General features: G+C 46.6%; 2 protein-coding genes and 1 long non-coding RNA gene across 3 annotated transcripts in view; 2 read left to right on the top strand and 1 right to left on the bottom strand.

Moving 5' to 3' along the window:
* Positions 1–19,138, bottom strand: part of LOC308184715 (AP-4 complex accessory subunit RUSC2-like) — a 46,688-nt gene extending 27,550 nt beyond the window's left edge. The window contains exons 1-2 of the mRNA XM_080572075.1: positions 18,899–19,138; positions 18,509–18,614 (exon numbers count right to left, since the gene is read on the bottom strand). The gene's annotated coding sequence lies outside the window, so the exon portion shown is untranslated. The remainder of the gene's footprint in view (positions 1–18,508; positions 18,615–18,898) is intronic.
* LOC308184893 overlaps positions 1–19,398 on the top strand; it is a 470,974-nt gene that overhangs the window by 132,812 nt on the left and 318,764 nt on the right. The gene's annotated exons all lie outside the window — the stretch shown is intronic.
* The window catches only part of LOC308184797 (uncharacterized protein), a 383,809-nt gene that overhangs the window by 315,496 nt on the left and 48,915 nt on the right, over positions 1–19,398 (top strand). The window lies entirely within an intron of this gene.

Below are 19,398 nucleotides of genomic sequence, written 5' to 3'. Positions count from 1 at the left end.
CTGGTATAGAGTCCGGGTAGTTACTGTTGATTTTTTGACATCCTCATCCTCATCTTCATCCTCCTGCACCTGTGATGGCCCAGCCTCGTCTTCTCTATACCCAGACCTAGCAGAAGACTGTCTGCATTCTAAACGACCTGAGCCTCTATACCATTTTTTCACCTTGTCTACAGGGGCAACTTGCACTGCTACAGCTCGTTTCTCTGACCCAGCCACAGGGCCTGCCACAGGGGTTGGAATACCCTCTGCAGGGGCAACTTGCACTGCTACAGCTCGTTTCTCTGACCCAGCCACAGGGTCTGCCACAGGGGTTGGAATACCCTCTGCGGGGTCAACTTGCACTGCTACAGCTCGTTTCTCTGACCCAGACACAGGAGTGGGAGCAGCTGCAGGAGCTGGAGCTGCTGCAGGGGCTGGAGTGGCTGCGGGAACTGGAGCTGGAGCGGTTGCAGGAGCTGGAGCTGCTATATATATATATATATTTATATACTTATATATATATACTTATATATATATAAGTATATACTTATATATACTTATATACTTATATATATATATATATACTTATACCAATTTTAGTTTAACACACTCTGGTCAGATCTGTCGTTATCTCAACCCTTCGTGCCCCACGTTGGGCGCCAAAAGGACTATTGTGGTTTAACCCGGCTGGCAGCTAAACACCGCAAAGCCATTCGCTCACCCTCCCACCTCCCTCTCTGGGATGGGGGAGAGAAACAGGAAAGTGAAGCCTGTGAGTTGAGATTAAGACAGTTTATTAAGACAGGAAAATAATAATAACAATAATAATAATAGTATTAACAATAATAATGTGTAAGAAAACAAGTGATGCACAATGCAATTGCTCACCACCCGCTGACCGATGCCCAGCTTATCCCCGAGCAGCCGGCGCCCCACCCCGGCCAGCCACCCCTATATATTGTTCAGCATGACGTCAGATGGTATGGAATACCCCTTTGGCCAGTTTGGGTCAGCTGTCCTGGGTCTGTCCCCTCCCAGCTCCTGCTGCACCCCTAGCCTGCCTGCTGGCAGGACAGAGCGAGAAGCTGAAAAGTCCTTGGCCTGGTGTAAGCACTGCTCTGCAGCAATTAAAACATCAGCATGTTATCAGTGCTCTTCTCATCCTAATCCAAAACATAGCACCCTACCAGCTACTAGGAGGAAAATTAACTCTGTCCTAACTGGAACCAGGACAGAAATCAAATGCCCAATATAAATCTTTTACCTGTGATGGTTCTTGCTGCCTCTTCCTGAATGCCTATGGTTTCAGTCATCATCATCTTCCTCACATGGACCAAGATCAAACAAGGGTGAAAGATGGAAAAACATGTTTAAAAGCTGGGCATTTAGTTCCATAGATGAACTGGCAAAATCCTTTTGTATTGGAGCTGCTTGTTATTTCAGCATCGTTCCATGTGAATCCCTGATTACTGCAGAACATTTGCACTAACACAGCTGAAGAAGCCATACAGCTCTACAAAACAAGCATGAGTAGAAATACTGCAAAAAGCATCACTTTGCATGAGCTTGCAGACATGGGCACAATACAGACATCTCGTTGCTCCATGCAGAGAGAGGGCTCCAGTTCAGAACTCTGGGCAAAAGGGCTGGGAGAAGAGCCCAAACCAAAAGTCACCCTCCAACCACTCCGCAGGACAGGTAGCATGGGAATTCTCAGTGCTTGGGGCTGCTACTCACTGGTTCTGCCACCGGTTTCCAGGATCCCAGTAATGTAGCTCATCCCTGCCCTGTCTTTGTCAAACCAAAAGCTGCCAAAAGCACTGGTTGAAAGCACTGAATGTTGTGGGTTTTTTTTTTTTTTTTTTTTTTAAAAACTCAGTAGGAAAATTCCAGCAATCTGGAGGGCATTCAGAGAACAGCATGATGAAGATAGAACAAGGGGCACAGGGTGAATGGCCTGGGGACAGAACTGATCTATCCAAGTGAGTAAAAAGAGAATAGATTTGAGACTTGGGAAGCCAATTAATGCAATTCTGCCAAATTCACACCTTCATTAAATGATATAATAAATCATCCTGCATGTTTAATGAAAGAAAATGTGCAAGATTAAATAGCAGTTGTTTGACTCATCCTAAGGCTCCTGCTGCCCTTACCTCCCTCAGGAAACAGGGAGCGGAGTGAGGGTGGTCTGCCTGGTTCAAGGGAGAATATTCCAGCACCCAGTGTTAACAGGGGACTGCCGCAAGATTGAAGGACTAGATACTTCTTAAATTTCTGCCTCAGGTCAGGCTGGTTCCTCTTGTGGTCTTGAGCAAATTCCTGAAAAGACCACTTCCTTTTCCACAGCAAAGTGCTGCCTGGGCCAGAGATTTTTGCAGAGGTTTCCAGGACAGCCTGACTAAGTCCATTATTAATGTATCATTACATCCCAGAACTATATAGGATTATGATGTGTTCAAAATGGAAACTGCAGCATGTGACGGTCAATCACAGCCTTGTGCACATGACAGCAAGGAGCTGCTCAGGTCAGAGATGAGAAGCTTGCCAGCAGAGATGACAGGGTAAGTGAGATGAAATGAATAATACATAGTACGTGCATGCCTAACGATGACATAACTAGGATCAGCAGGTACTGCCTCCTAGTCAGAGGAAAGGAAATCTCAGCTGTTTGGGGCATTTTGAGTTACAAAAGGCATTAACAATAGCTCAAACAGCAGCTCTATACCAGCCACCACTGGACAGTGACTGAACCAGTTTCTCCCATGTCTGTGTTCCCTTGCTCCGTGACTCACCAGCTGGCACTCAGCAGGAGCCACTTGCAGGCCGTGACTCAGGGACATGACCCCGGTGATCTGGGTTGGAATCTGCTCCTCCTCCTCCTCCAGCTGTCCTCTGCCCCAGCCCCCACCACATATACTCCTAATTACCATATGCAAATCTACAGAGGAGAAAGAGACTATGATGTTGCTAGCTGTTAAAATGTCACTGCAATTGTTGCTGAATTAAACTCCAAGCACAGTAAATCCTTTCTTATCGCAGACACTGTAGTGGCAGCAGCAGGAGGAGGGACCACGTTTCCATAGCATCTTCCAGCCTGAGCACTCTGAAAGCATATCTAAGATTTTGCAAGAGCAGAAATTACACAATTCCTTCCTGAACCATGGACCCAGCTGGGTTCTGGCGACTGGCTGCTACATGATTTGTTCTCTGGATACCCAGTACCCTGAGCTGGTGGAAGGGGATGGGGAGCAGGATGTGGCCCTCACTATCCACGAGGAAATGGTTGGCGACCTGCTACAACACTTGGATGTATGCAAGTCGATGGAGCCGGATGGGATCCACCCGAGGATACTGAGCGAACTGGCGGAGGAGCTGGCCAAGCCACTTTCCATCATTTATCAGCAGTCCTGGCTATAAGGGGAGGTCCCAGTCAATTGGCGGCTCGCAAACGTGATGCCCATCTACAAGAAGGGCCAGAGAGTAGATCTGGGGAACTATAGGCCTGTTAGTTTGACCTCAGTGCCAGGGAAGTTCATGGAGCAGATTATCTTGAGCGTCATCACGCGGCACTTGCAGGGCAAGCAGGCGATCAGGCCCAGTCAGCATGGGTTTATGAAAGGCAGGTCCTGCTTGACGAACCTGATCTCCTTCTATGACAAAGTGACATGCTTAGTGGACGAGGGAAAGGCTGTGGATGTGGTCTACCTTGACTTCAGTAAGGCTTTTGACACTGTTTCCCACAACATTCTCCTGAAGAAACTGGCTGCTCGTGGCTTGGACTGGCATACGCTTCGTTGGGTTAGAAACTGGCTGGATAGCCGGGCCCAAAGACTTGTGGTGAATGGAGTTAAATCCAGTTGGAGGCCGGTCACTAGTGGAGTCCCCCAGGGCTCAGTACTAGGGCCAGTCCTCTTCAATATCTTTATCAATGATCTGGATGAGGGGATTGAGTGCACCCTCAGTAAGTTTGCAGATGACACCAAGTTAGGTGCGTGTGTCGATCTGCTCGAGGGCAGGAAGGCTCTGCAGGAGGATCTGGATAGGCTGGACCGATGGGCTGAGGCCAACTGTATGAAGTTCAACAAGGCCAAGTGCCGGGTCCTGCACCTGGGGCGTAACAACCCCAAGCAGAGCTACAAGCTGGGAGATGAGTGTTTGGAAAGCTGCCTGGCAGAGAAGGACCTGGGAGTACTGGTTGATAGTCGGCTGAATATGAGCCAGCAGTGTGCTCAGGTGGCCAAGAAGGCCAACAGCATCCTGGCTTGTATAAGAAGCAGTTTGGCCAGCAGGTCTAGGGAAGTGATTGTCCCCCTGTACTCGGCTCTGGTGAGGCCGCACCTCGAGTACTGTGTTCAGTTTTGGGCCCCTCACTACAAGAAGGACATGGAGGTGCTCGAGCGAGTCCAGAGAAGGGCAACGAAGCTGGTGAGGGGTCTGGAGAACAAGTCTTACGAGGAGCGGCTGAGGGAGCTGGGCTTGTTCAGCCTGGAGAAGAGGAGGCTCAGGGGCAACCTTATTGCTCTCTAAAGGTACCTTAAAGGAGGCTGCAGCGAGGTGGGGGTTGGTCTATTCTCCCAATTGCCTGGTGACAGGATGAGGGGGAATGGGCTAACGCTGTGCCAGGGGAGGTTTAGATTGGATATTAAGAAGAACTTCTTTACTGAAAGGGTTGTTAGGCGTTGGAATAGGCTGCCTGGGGAAGTGGTTGAGTCACCATCCCTGGAGGTCTTTAAGAGACGTTTAGATGTTGAGCTTAGTGATATGGTTTAGTGGAGAACTTGTTAGTGTTAGGTCAGAGGTTGGACTAGGTGATCTTGGAGGTCTCTTCCAACCTAGATGATTCTGTGATTCTGTGATGATTCCCAAAGTTTTCAAGAACCCACGCTGAAAAGAAAAAAATCCTATATGTAAATGATATTAATGGGCAGTAGCTCAGATGTTAGGCTGAACTCCTCCTTGGCTGCAGTTTCTCCGTGGCTTAGACACAAAGCAGGGCTGTGACTATCAGCTGGCTACTTCATGAATATGCTCTTTGTACAGACATGACCAGCTGAGGACCATGTCTGTGGCTTCATAGATCAAAGCTGGTTCCCTGACTTTTGCCTGGAGGCACACAAGATGGCAAGGCTGTTCCCAACATATGTTATATGGCTACATGCAACTGTGAACAACCAGCCGTTTTTGCTCAGGTGTGTGCTGCAGGGGTGAAGGCTCCCAAGATCACAGCAAGAGGCAGAGAGGGCACAGATGCTTCATATGTGTGGGAATGTAGTCAGTATTGGAGATTTCAGGGGTTGCTGGGGATGTGAAGCATCCCTAGAATTAATAGGTCACAAATCTCTCCCACTAGGCCCTCAGGACTTTCCTAACATTTCCTGGAAGATGGCTTCAGACAGCTCAACTTTGCTCAGGCTGTGGCAAAAGAGAGGTCCTGCTTATCCAAAGGTTATGGGAGGATAATTTCAGAAGTTTCATATGCACAAAGAAAGCAAATGAGGACAGCTCCATCTCAAGATGGATCTCTAGATCCCCTATCACCTTCATGACTTGGGGAAAAGAGATGAGCTAAGCCCTAAAAGGGACAAAAAAAGCCTGTCTTCACAGGAAATAAGATCTTACTGCAGTGCAGGTCAGAACATACATACATACAAGCCACTCCATGGCTGCATGACTTCATTATTACTTGCTCTCTATCCAGATTAAGACGGCATTGCTTTTCTGTCAAGACCATGCCTGGCAGGAATCACAGCTGCAAAGTAAGCCTGAATCCTTACTGCAAGGCAAAAGTATCAATGACCATGGATGAAAGTGCGAGAAATAAGGAGCTCAGTCATAAGATAGGTCAGTTAAAGAGGCTGTGAAATTATGTTTACTGTCTGTTTAGCCCAGAGCTCCAAATATATACGAATCAGTCAGTATCAAGTGAAAAACAACCATTTCTGGGACAGCAGATTATAGATGTACAACCTAGATGTATAACATTATGTTATAAATGTAGCAACACAGCAAAAGCAGAATGGGCAGCAAACGTGGATATGGTATTCAGTTGAAATTGAAGAAAAAAAACATGGGTAACACGGGTCTTGAAACAACTAAAGTATTACCCCCACAACTCACCATAAATAAAACAGACAGAGATGTCAAAAAGTCCTTAGAGGATAATTCTCAGACTTGAACACAGTGGTGGTATAATGGTTTGTTACAGTAGCCATGTTTGTTACAGTCGCCAATGGTTTGTTAGAGTAGCCAGAAGCAATGCAGGTATGGTGTTACCTTGCAGTGATGGGCATCAGTTCTGCCAGCTATCCAGAATACCTGCATTTGCAGAGCTTTATTACTTGTAAATGATTCAGTTGTACAAGGAATTTAGTACATACTGTGTGCAACCGGATCAGAAACCCCAAAAGCAAACACAAACAGAAAAACATCCCAGCAGCAGGCTGTTTTTATTAGATGTTCCTCCACACACTGCAAATCTAAATGTTTTTTCAAACAGCAGCTATATCCAACAGCTGACTCCTGCCAAGACTGCAGAAAACTTTAGCCCTTCCCAGCTCTCAGCGCACAGTGAGACTGTGTGAGATTAGAAACTGCTCTTTGCCCTACAGAGCAGGTCTTGATGTGACCTCCCTGCCCAAAACAAGTCTACCAAGAATGCTGTTTTTTTCCAGGAATTACAAAATCTAGGCCAACTGTTGCCACTAGCTCAGAAACAGAGGGAGGAGAAAGAAGCAATGGACAGAAGCAATGGACAGATGAACATATTTAGCCTTCATGGATCAACAGCCTCAGGGAATTTTTAATTTCAGCATGGGAGCACAAAAGTCTGTGGACTGAATCAGATGGCCATTACAGCCCAGTCCTTCACCTTTGCCAGCAGAGTTCAGAGGCTCAGCATGAGGTGTAATAATCCCAAAGCGGGCAAACAAAGCGGGCTGTTCTGTTTTCCCCCTCCCGACACGGGCAGCCTCCACTTGAGAATGCTTTATGCCAGAAGCAGGTTTCATAACCCCTCCATAAACAGCTAGGTGCCCTTACAATCATATTGCTACATATTCTCGACATCCCTGATAGTGTCCATTTTTTTCTGAACCTTTGAACCCTATAACATCCTGAATCATTGAGCTTCATAGATAATTACATGCCACAGTAGTAGCTGTCAGTCAGTCCTTTAGAATTTACCAACATTTACCTTCATTATTTGTCCTTGTGTTAGGACAGGGAGAGCATTATATTTCTTACTGCATTTGCCACCCCTCTGAGCAGTCCCAAGCTTTTCATCCTGCTCACATACAAGAGCTTTCCCCCATCCCGACACCCGTCTCTCTCCACTTGTGTATGTGTTTGCACAGTGGCAAGGCAGAACTCAGAAGATCTGGATGAAACTGCAGCATTAATTTACATAACAGAATATTTTCCATGCAACAGAACTAACAAAAGGCAAGCCAGAACCTTAATAAAATACTTATGAAGCAGACCAGGCTCTACTAATGATTACAAATACTTTTCTTCTGAGAGGAGAAACTTATCCCTCAACAGGGGCTGGCAACTCAAACCAAACTCGGCTTGTAAAGCTCCAGCTGGGACAGTGATCAGCTGCCCTGAGTGAGACTTTTATTTTAGGAAAATGCTCCAGAAGACAGCTCATTTGCTAATTAGGCTCGGAATGACTGGGCTCAACAGAGCATTAAGGGTCTATCTAACTAAATCTGATAAATCTGGATTAATCAAGGTCTTCTGCTAGGGAAAGTCTTGCTGGGCTGCAGAGGATGCATAGACCTATTATACTGGAGAAAAAGGGAGAGCAGAGATGATCCTTGGCTCTGTACTGGAGGATCAGGTCAGCGTTCCTGGGGATGCACCAGAGGGATGACTACTCTGCTTTAAATCACTTCAAGCATGTTCAAGAGGGTAGAAGAGACCCCTCAAGACAGTAGGCTCCCAGGTCTTCCTATATAGGACATGCACACATTTGGAAATCTTCTTTCTTGAAGTTGTGTCCTTTCTGTACCAGAAGTCTCAAAGAAGAAGTATCTACATCATGTGGTGAGGAAGAATTTGTCCCTCCTAAGCCCTTAAACTGAGATAGGCCTCAACTCAGCCAGGAGGTTTCAAAACTCTGCAACTTCAGTTCTGAACATGTGCTATAAATACACTGGGTAGTCTTGTTATTCACTCAAATGCCAAGCCATTTGGGAATATTGCTGGGCTTTGAGTTTAACAGTAAGATTCATGGACTAATTAATCACAGTATGTGAAAATTATTCCTATTATTAGTTTCAAATAATCCTCCTTAACTCTCTGGAATACTTTGACGTTACAAGCTGGGCAGCACATCAATCACTATCTTCTTTCTCTAGACCATTCATTATTTCATACCATGAATCCTACAGTTTCCCATTTCACACAAATAATTCCAGTTTCTTCAGTCTCTCCAGTTATGAAAGTTTTCCAGGACTTTGTGCAGATTCCTGGGCAGTTTCTCAGTTCCCACCAAGTCTGTAGTCATCCTTCTGAGCTGGGGTGACTAATTAATTGCACATGCTTTCCCAATCGATGGTGGGATGGCCTCTGCTTTATGTATCAACATTAAAAGACTCTGTGCGATATTTTTCCATTCCTTTTCTTATGTACCTTAACATTTAAATATAGACGTTCATCAGTAAAGTACCTCATGGCCAGCATGACATCAAAAGCATGGCTTTTGGTAGTTCAAAGCCAGATAATTTGGAACCTGGCAAAGTACACTTGTAGCTACCCTTGTAACACTCTTATACCATTTACCTAAGTCAGCATCAAGCTCAAAAACTCCAGGCTTACAAAAAGACTAGTACAGAAGAAACCAAGGGATTTTTTTTTTTTTTTTTACAAATATACATTCTCTGAGGAAAGGAGTTTATTTTCCCTGCCTCTGGATGTTGGTTTGTGGGGGTTTTGCATCCTCAACTTCCACAAATACTTGGGGTAGGCGTGTGGGGAGTTTTACCTGTCTTAATGCAAATTGTCTTTGTGGGCCCTCAAGAGATAACAGGGTTCTCAAACACTGACTAAGGTCTGGACTGAAAGAAATTTTGTCTGGTGAAATTTGCTTATTTAATCAGCGAGGTCTGGTGGCCTGCCTCCATGAAAGAAAATTATCGTTTTGCTTTTATCAGCAGGCAAAGAGGTTTTTGTGTGGTTTTTTTTTAACCTCAACTCTTGCCAAGGGGAAAGCAGGCAACAAGATAGGAGACCAAAATACTGTCTGTGGAACATAGAATCACAGAATCGTCTAGGTTGGAAGAGACCTCCAAGATCACCCAGTCCAACCTCTGACCTAACACTAACAAGTCCTCCACTAAACCATATCACTAAGCTCAACATCTAAACGTCTCTTAAAGACCTCCAGGGATGGTGACTCAACCACTTCCCCGGGCAGCCCATTGCAACGCCTAACAACCCTTTCGGTAAAGAAGTTCTTCTTAATATCCAATCTAAACCTCCCCTGGCACAGCTTTAGCCCATTCCCCCTCGTCCTGTCACCAGGCACGTGGGAGAATAGACCAACCCCCACCTCGCTACAGCCTCCTTTAAGGTACCTATGGAGAGCGATAAGGTCGCCCCTGAGCCTCCTCTTCTCCAGGCTGAACAATCCCAGCTCCCTCAGCCGCTCCTCGTAAGACTTGTTCTCCAGACCCCTCACCAGCTTCGTTGCCCTTCTCTGGACTCTCTCGAGCACCTCCATGTCCTTCTTGTAGTGAGGGGCCCAAAACTGAACACAGTACTCGAGGTGCGGCCTCACCAGAGCCGAGTACAGGCGGACAATCACTTCCCTAGACCTGCTGGCCACACTGCTTCTGATACAAGCCAGGATGCTGTTGGCCTTCTTGGCCACCTGATCACACTGCTGGCTCATATTCAGCCGACTATCAACCAGTACTCCCAGGTCCTTCTCTGCCAGGCAGCTTTCCAAACACTCATCTCCCAGCCTGTAGCTCTGCTTGGGGTTGTTACGCCCCAGGTGCAGGACCCGGCACTTGGCCTTGTTGAACTTCATACAGTTGGCCTCAGCCCATCGGTCCAGCCTATCCAGATCCTCCTGCAGAACCTTCCTACCCTCGAGCAGATCGACACACGCACCTAACTTGGTGTCATCTGCAAACTTAGTGAGGGTGCACTCGATCCCCTCATCCAGATCATTGATAAAGATATTGAAGAGGACTGGCCCTAGTACTGAGCCCTGGGGGACTCCACTAGTGACCGGCCTCCAACTGGATTTAACTCCATTCACCACAAGTCTTTGGGCCCGGCTATCCAGCCAGTTTCTAACCCAACGAAGCGTATGCCAGTCCAAGCCACGAGCAGCCAGTTTCTTCAGGAGAATGTTGTGGGAAACAGTGTCAAAAGCCTTACCGAAGTCAAGGTAGACCACATCCACAGCCTTTCCCTCGTCCACTAAGCATGTCACTTTGTCATAGAAGGAGATCAGGTTCGTCAAGCAGGACCTGCCTTTCATAAACCCATGCTGACTGGGCCTGATCGCCTGCTTGCCCTGCAAGTGCCGCGTGATGACACTCAAGATAATCTGCTCCACGAGCTTCCCTGGCACTGAGGTCAAACTAACAGGCCTATAGTTCCCCAGATCTACTCTCTGGCCCTTCTTGTAGATGGGCATCACTTTTGCGAGCCGCCAATTGACTGGGACCTCCCCTTATAGCCAGGACTGCTGATAAATGATGGAAAGCGGCTTGGCCAGCTCCTCCGCCAGTTCTCTCAGTATCCTCGGGTGGATCCCATCCGGCCCCATCGACTTGCGTACATCCAAGTGTTGTAGCAGGTCGTCAACCATTTCCTCGTGGATAGCGAGGGCCACATCCTGCCCCACATCCCCTTCCACCAGCTCAGGGTACTGGGTATCCAGAGAATAACTGGTCTTGCCGCTAAAGACTGAGGCAAAGAATGCATTAAGCACCTCAGCTTTTTCCTCATCTTTTGTAACTAAGTTTCCCCCTGCATCCAGTAAAGGATGGAGATTCTCCTTAGTCCTCCTTTTGGTGTTGATGTATTTATAAAAACATTTTTTGTTATCTTTAACAGCAGTAGCCAGATTGAGCTCCAGATGAGCTTTGGCCTTTCTAATTTTGTCCCTGCACAGCCTCGCAACATCCTTATAGTCCTCCTGAGTGGCCGGCCCTCTTTTCCAAAATTATAAACCCTCTTTTTTCTCCTAAGCTCTAGCCACAACTCTCTGCTCAGCCAGGCTGGTCTTCTTCCGTGCCGGCTCATCTTTGGGCACGTGGGGACAGATCGCTCCTGAGCCATTAAGATTTCCTTCTTGAAGAGTGCCCAGCCTTCCTGGACTCCTCTGCCCTTCAGAACCTCCTCCCAAGGGACTCTGCCAACCAGTGTCCTGAACAGCTCAAAGTCTGCCCTCCGGAAGTCCAAGACAGCAGTTTTACTGGTCCCCTTCCTGGCTTCACCAAGAATAGAGAATTCTACCATTTCGTGGTCACTCTGCCCAAGACAGCTCCCGACCACCACATCTCCCACCAGTCCGTCACTGTTTGTGAACAGAAGGTCTAGCGGGGCACCTCCCCTGGTAGGCTCTCTAACCAGCTGTATCAGGAAGCTATCTTCCACTCTCTCCAGAAACCTCCTAGACTGCTTCCTCTGAGCTGTATGGTATTTCCAGGATATGTCTGAGAAGTTGAAGTCCCCCATGAGAACAAGCGCTGACGATTTCGCAACTTCTGCCAGCTGCCTGTAGAACTCCTCATCCGTCTCCTCATCCTGGTTCGGCGGTCTGTAACAGACCCCCACCAGGATGCTTGCCTTGTTGGCCTTCCCGCTGATCCTAACCCACAGAGACTCAACCTTATCAGTCCCAGCCTCAAGTTCCACAACATCAAAACACTCTCTAATACAGAGAGCCACACCACCACCCCTTCTGTGCTGCCTGTCCCTTCTGAAGAGCCTATAGCCAGACATTGCAGCACTCCAGTCATGGGAGTGGTCCCAGCCACATCCTCTGGTAAAGAGAGGAATCACCCCTCTGTACCTCCAGGACAAATACAAACGTTGCTTCAGTTAAAAGTATTTCTACTACTTTGCAATACCAAACCATGTCAGCAGCACGAAGTCTGGGAGGGGTCAGTTACAGAGATGGAGGCTTTTTGGGGGGGTCTGTAAAGCTTGCGCAGTCATCAGCAGAAGCACAGAGAATAGATACCCCAATGGATCAATGACTGCTATCGGTGTCTCAACCAGATATGGTCAAAAGTATGCAGAATGACCTGTGATGAGAGTGTTGCCACCTTTGTGTGATAACCACTGTCATGCCCACTGCTTGTCAGTGCTGGGACATACCTGTTTCTGACAGTTCCTCATCTCCTCCCCTGTTATTGTGGCATGAACTGTCTAGGCCTACTGTCCTAAGGGATAGACACCTCTAGGAATGTCTGAGGTCTGTCTGTGCTCCCTGCAGCCTCACCTTTCCTCTCCCAAGTCCTCCCTGAAAGGCAGGGAAAAGAGGAAAAAGAGAAGGAAAGCAAGTGGGATCAAGAAGGCTGTCAGGATTACAGAAACAAGGAGTAGTCACCACCTTCAGAGTGCTTTGTACATCCAATAATTATAAATAGCAAGTGTCTGCAGAAATGAAAATGAGGCATATGACATGGAGCTGAGGCAAGACATCTGAGTAAGGAAGATGCTCCCCTCAATGGCCATTTCAAGCACTATGACCTGCAGCTGGAGGATATCTCTTAGCAGTAGATTAAGTAAGATGCCACTGAATGTGGACTAGAGAGAACATTTTGTTGGCAATAGAAAATGACTAAGTGCAGATGTCTGCTGAAATCTACTTGCTGTTCTTCTGAAGGGTCAAGCTACGATCACTGCTCATGATAAGCCATATTCAGGCAAGAAATCCCTTAAAAGTGACTACAACTGTTCACATGCTAACAAGCGGTGATGGAGATGGCAGCCACAGCAAGCCAAACCTCAGGGCAGATGTGTCGCTCCTGCCATGGATCATAAGAGGAAACTAGGCAAAGCCAAGGAAGATACTCAGGGTGGGCCAGAAATATCTTGGGACCAGATATATGAATTATTTACACCTCCATTGGATCTTCCTATATGTGGGCTTATGACTTTATCAGTTGAGTTACTGGGAAAGGTCTGAAAGCTGGTCTATGCGGGGAAAAATACAGTGCAAGCAGACACTGGAAATAGCCTCACTAAAAAGAACAACAAATTTCCCTAGCACAATGGTCCAGATGGGTCATTTTCCCTGCCGAGAAGGACATCTGTGAGGACACCTATGCTATCTGAGCTACACAGAACACACGTGGTAAGAAGCACAATGCCTGTGTCCCTGCTCTTTGCCATGGGAGCCCCAGAGGGGGACCAAAAGAAGGTGCCTTAATAAACAATTTAAGTGAATTGGAAGTACCAGGTAAAAGGAGGCTAAGTAGGTATGTGGTTGCTCCTGCACCAATGTGTGCAGAGCAGAATGGAGAAAAGCCTGCCCACTGAAAGCATTTAGGTCACACTTCTCCAGAAGTAATTGCAGTTGGTGCCAGTTTACCCATAATCAGGCGTGGTTCTGGAATTAAAACAAACCAGTGAGATTAGCCTAATTATGTAGGGAGCAGACTCCCTGCTCCCTTCAAGAGTAGCACCTGAAGAGCCCATTCCCTGGGGACCAGAAGGAGCTGAGCAATGATCTAATTGGTGTCAAATCAAGTCTGTGTTAGCCAACGTTCAGGAGCACAAGATTTTCCCAGTGTTGACTGCATCATGGTTAAGCAACTCATCAGTTCAAACATCACATAGATAACTTGAGTTCTCACCCCCGTGAGAAAAATCTCAATAATTTTCTTCAGACAGGATCTGCTGTGAAGCTATTTTATTCACGATTGCAATGGCGGGTGTCCTGCAAGCAGGAGCACACAGTAAAAGTTTATCATAACCTTATATTCCCTATTACCCGACACCTGATCTCCTCCCCTGTTTCCTCATTGGCTGAGTACTACAGGTTCACAAGCTACTCAATGCTCTTCTATACCATATATGTACAATTTGATTTGACTAACCATTAATTTCTCCTTTTCCTTTTTTTTTTTCCTTCTTCTCTTGTGACTAGAGGGCCCATGAATATTGTTTTTACTGATTTCGTACTGCTCATCCTGTTTTTCTTAGCTATCCTCCTTATTTTGGGACAGTGGGACCTTCCCCTTATCTGCTTAACATACTCCCCACTGCTATGCTGCACAATCACTTTTGAATATGCAAGGTTAGTGGAATTTTCCACTGCAGAAACACCTTCTATTGCTAAAACACCTTCTATTGCAAAAACACAACTTTGTTTCTCTCCTCCCCCCCCCCCCCCAAAAAAATAATATAAATCCTGAAACAGTATGCTTTTCAATTTCCTTGCACAAGTATGCAGGAATGTTCCTGAGCAAAGAGAGCCACATATGCACAGGTGAGTCTCTTGTGCATCTGGGAACCAGCGGGAAGGCAGACTTTCCCAGTCCAGTACCCATTCCTTGTCCATGTGTCCCACCCCTTCCCAAGAACACAGCACACTCTAGTCTGGTTCTCCTACCCACCTTGCAGCTCAGGGCAGCTCGTTTGCAAGAGTTAACAACTTCAGTCCTTTATTTTCCTATCCAGATGACCACCTGAACTCATAATCTTCATCTTTGTGTTTCTTTAAGCTCCCCCCACCTAGAAGCTCTACCTATTGGTCTGTTTATCAATTTAAAGAGCTATCTCAAGCTGATCCAGTTTACATTAAATAGAAGGGTAAAAAGCAAACAGCTCTTTAATGAAACCTTTTTAATTTTTAAAGAGCAGATCTTTGGCATACCAGGCAAAACAGTTATAAAGCCAACAAGAACAAGGAGCTCAGGGAATTACTTCAGAAAAGACTTTGAATGTACATCGTAAGTAAAAAAACATCTGGAATCACCAAGAAAGGTGAGGAAATTAGAAGAACAGGGCTCCTGACCAAACTGAATGAATAACCACACCAAGAAGGATATTACAGTCAAGTAGAGACTGCATCTTTGATACTGTTTTGGTATGAAGAAGAACATGGAAGCTGCGTCAATGACGGGTTAGACAATACAGGGAAAAGAGAGTGCAGAGAAGGAAATAAGCATTTGAAGTGGAAACAAATCCAAGGAGATTAATGCACTCCAGTCAGAAAGGACAAGATATTCTTGATCCCAGGACAATGAAAGAATCATTGCATGGTCACAGCTAACAACAGAGCTTTCAATAAAAATACCAATGAGGAAAAAGAGGGAAAGGAGCTGAAGTCATGTGGCTGACAAATAATAAAGGTGAAGCCTGTACCTGTTCTGAAAGAGGAAGGGAAGTGACCCACCTTAGATCTATCGACCTGCCCTTAATACTACATAAGGCTTTCAGAAAACATTGGCAAAGAATAATGAGACTGAGAAATAAATTTAAAATGGGGCAAAACATGACATGGGGTTGCTAAAGGTGGGTTACTGTCTGGCTATCAGGAATAACACCAGAGTGAGATCTTGTCTCACTAGGAGCATCAGACTGCAAGAAAATTAACATCTCTGGGACAAAGAAATTGTTCCTTGCTTGCTATCAGAGCCTCAGACTCCCTGACAGGCAGCAATGGAACCATGGGCAGGCCATTTCTGAGACCACTGCATACTCTCTTAGGCACCTGCACTTTATGCAATGCAGGTCCAGGCCCTTGGACCCTGGGAACCAGCTGCACTTCATCCCTCCATTTTGCATCAAGGCAGTGAAGAAGACACACAGCAGTGATTTTATCTCCCTGCTGTGAATCAGTTCAGCCAGATCCAGTCACCAGAAGCTCTTGTCCATCTTTTAGGTTCAAGCATCTCAGGGCAGAGATTATCTGTGTACTCTCACAGCTTAACAGATGTTCCTGTAAGAGTAGCACCTACCAGCTAGGCACAGCCTGCACGTCCTGAGGAGTGTTCTCTCCCATGCAGCAAAGCAGCCTGCACCACCTTCTTTTTATTCTGTTATGCAAATGTGATAAACAGACGGTACACACATTTTCTTCCACAGCACAACACAAGTGAATGTATCCTGCAGTGATCTATCTCATTGCATGACCTTTCCTCTGGCCCATGATGCACCTATGAATGCACACGTGCTGTTCTTGCCCCCAGCACCCTCCTGCAAGAGGCTGCTCTGCAGCACCACCTTTCCATAGCACAAACACGGTCCAAGAGCATGTTTCCCTCTTCTCACACCACCAGAAGCACATCCCACTACTGACTTCCATCAGGCTGTATGGGACAGAGGCCTGGGGATCCCAGGCTGGATGAGGCTCTGGGCAGCCTGCTCTAGTGGTTGGCAACCCTGCCCAGAGCAGGGAGGTTGAAACTAGATGATCTTTAAGGTTCTTTTCAACCCAGGCCATTCTATGATTCTATGACACAGAGAGTGTCCCAGGGCGAGGTTTCAGGCTGGGGGGAGAAGGAGTTGCAGTTCAGGAAGCCCTATGGCACTGCCAGGACATTGTCACAGAGCTGTGAGCAGAATTCATTCCGTGCTGTGAAGCCCTGCACTTCCCACCTGGCAGCCTGAACTGAAACCTGGGGTGCATCTTCTCTACTGAATGTCAAGGCTGGAGATCCTTGCCGCTCCACAGGGATGGAGAGGAAGCGACTGTCTGAGAATCCACAGCAGTGAAATGGTTCCTTCAGACAACTGCTGCAGAAAAGGCTGTGCTGAGGATCGCGCCTATCTCGACAAAACTGGTAGGGATGCACACAGCACTGACCATCTCAGGGAACACAGTGAGAGAGGCTTGAGAATGATACTATAAACAACATATTTACATTCCCTGACCATGAACCCAAATTTCTTCCCCTGTGCCCTCTACTGCTGGTCTATGACCCACAACTTTGTTCCTCTAGATCTGCAATGCTCCTCACACCTGCCTTTTCTGCTCCAAGGTTCCTCTATAGATCTGCCAAACACTCACCACTTTATCTACATGATCCCTACCATCCTGTGGCTCTTGACAGGCCTAAAGATGCTTTATCTGAACTATTCTCAGGTCATTTCAATGCTAAGCACTCTGCCCCAAGCACTCTGCCAAGCTGGCACACTGCAGAAGGGTTTTGTGAAGAGGTTAGAGGTGCCAAGCTCACTCATTAGCAGCACTGGTAGACAAGGCTCTAGGTGTTTGAAGGTTAAAAAAAAAAAAATGCAGAAGATCTCTATACTCCCCCATACTCCACACACCTTTGCAACGCCCATCAATCCAGTCCCTGTACGATCTGTTTCTCAATAGCCAATGCTATGTTAACTTCCATTAACACCACATTCCTCCCAAACACCTACAACTGCATCCCCACATGCTCAGCATCTTCTATAACCCCAAAAGATTGCATCTTCTGTTTGCTTATTTACTTACATTACTACATCCTCATGTATACATCCCCCTATGGCCATGTCACTGCATCACAGATACCCAAATCATTCCTCCTTATTGTTCTCACTAACTGTCATCCTGATCAATCTATATCCCTTTCCCACATATATCCTTCTCTTTGTTCAAGCCCTTCTCCTTTTGCATGTGCAGCAGCAATTTGAGGGAAGGATTTGTGCGGGGGGTAGGGGAGGGAAAAGAAGGAGGAAGGCAGGGAGGAGGGAAAAGATGGATTTGGTTATAAGAGGACCATGTAATTAAGCTCTAGTAACTGGTACCCAGCCCAGACCACTCATCTCACTAATTAAAAATAGCAATTCCTCCATTCTGAGATAACCTTTCTCATCTGATCGGCGAAAAGAGGCAGGGAGAAAGCATTCATTTACACAGCCAGCACAGACACACCCTGGGCAACACAAAGGATTCCAGCCTGCACAGATCCCAGTGTATCATTTTGCAAAAGAGTAAGGTTTTACCTGCCACACTATTTTATCCTAATGCCTTTTGAGCAATTGATTTACTAGCATTAAAAAAAAAAATAATAAAATTTAAAAGCCAAAAGCCATAATGACAGCAGCCCTTCTTGTGCCCGCGTCCTTTGTTTCTGTCTTTTCATGGAAGTGCTGTCTGTCAAAACAGCTCTTGAGCTGCACAGCAGCATCACCGCTGGGGATGTACAGAGATCGTGACAGCTCATGGGATCACAACAATCCTTGTGGGCTCAGCTGTCATGGTAGACACAATGGAGAGCTGTGTGACTGCACCAAGAGAGTACTGTTGGAGCAAAATGCAGATTGCCTCTGCACAACCATCCCCGGACGTAACAACCGCTATTTCATAGCCACAATGGATAAACATGCATTCTGCACAGATATACCAGCCTCTTCACTCTCTCGCATCAATTATAATCACGACAGCTCCAAAACAATGCAGCCTCCGAACAGACAAAGCAATCCTAAAATCTTTACGCTTCATTGGGTAGCTGGCAATCTCTGCAGAAACAAGCGAGCCAGCCACTTCACAGGGCAATGAACAGTCTGAAAACCATCAGTAAGGCAAACGCCCACCCCGCTCATTTCTCCATCTCACCTTTCCACAGATCCTCTGCTTCCTGCCTCCTCTCCCTGCACACGCTCTGCTCCGGCAGCGCTGAGCACTCTGATTCCAGTGGGCTCCGTGCTCTCTCACCAGGATGCTGTGGGAAACACAGAGTCAATTATTGTCAATTATTATTATTTTTTTTTGTCACAGCTGCATCCCTGGCAATGCAGAGGGTCTGCGCAATCACATCTCCAATGCTCCTGCTGCTGCTGCTGTGACGTTGCTGCGTGTGAAGGAGCAAGCATGCCCACAGCACAGCCACTCCAGCTTGCAATCAGCCCCTGTGGGACCTCAGACAAGGGAGGGCATGGGAGGGAGCAGAGAAGGAGAGGAAGGGAGAGAACAAATCAGGTTGGAAGATGGAGGATTGATTCTTACAGGAACTGGGAAATCAGGAAGGTAGCATGAGGAGAAGCATAAAATCAAAGCCTATGCCATAGGACAGAGCTGAAGTATCTTATTAGGTGATGAGCTTTGGTTTCAGATGCTGCGTGACTGCAAGCTGTCTGATCTCTTTTGGCTTTGTAAATGAAAGCAAAAGGAACCAGACTGCTGTGTTTCTACAATTGATAATGTCAGCCAGAGCCCTTGGAGATAAAACACTCGTCTGCAAAGTAATGCATGGGAGGAGGATGGGAGGACTTAAAACTGAAAGATCAGGAAAAATACAAGAAGTTTCTTGAAGCTTCTTTTACGTTTCTGTGGTGCATTGTCCTAGAGAGCTTCATCAACAGCATCTACAGTGTCCCTGAAACACAGTCACCCCCAGAGTGATATGCAGCCACAAGCACTTTGACCAGTGTCAAATACCTTGCAGTGACAGGATGTCTGAAATTCAAGCTGTCACAAGGAATCTCAAGCCAAGATCCCAGCAACTA

Source organism: Anser brachyrhynchus (genome assembly GCF_964034855.1).
Source record: "Anser brachyrhynchus genome assembly, chromosome: W".
NCBI lineage: Eukaryota > Metazoa > Chordata > Aves > Anseriformes > Anatidae > Anser > Anser brachyrhynchus.
This window is presented reverse-complemented; position numbering and strand designations above follow the sequence as displayed.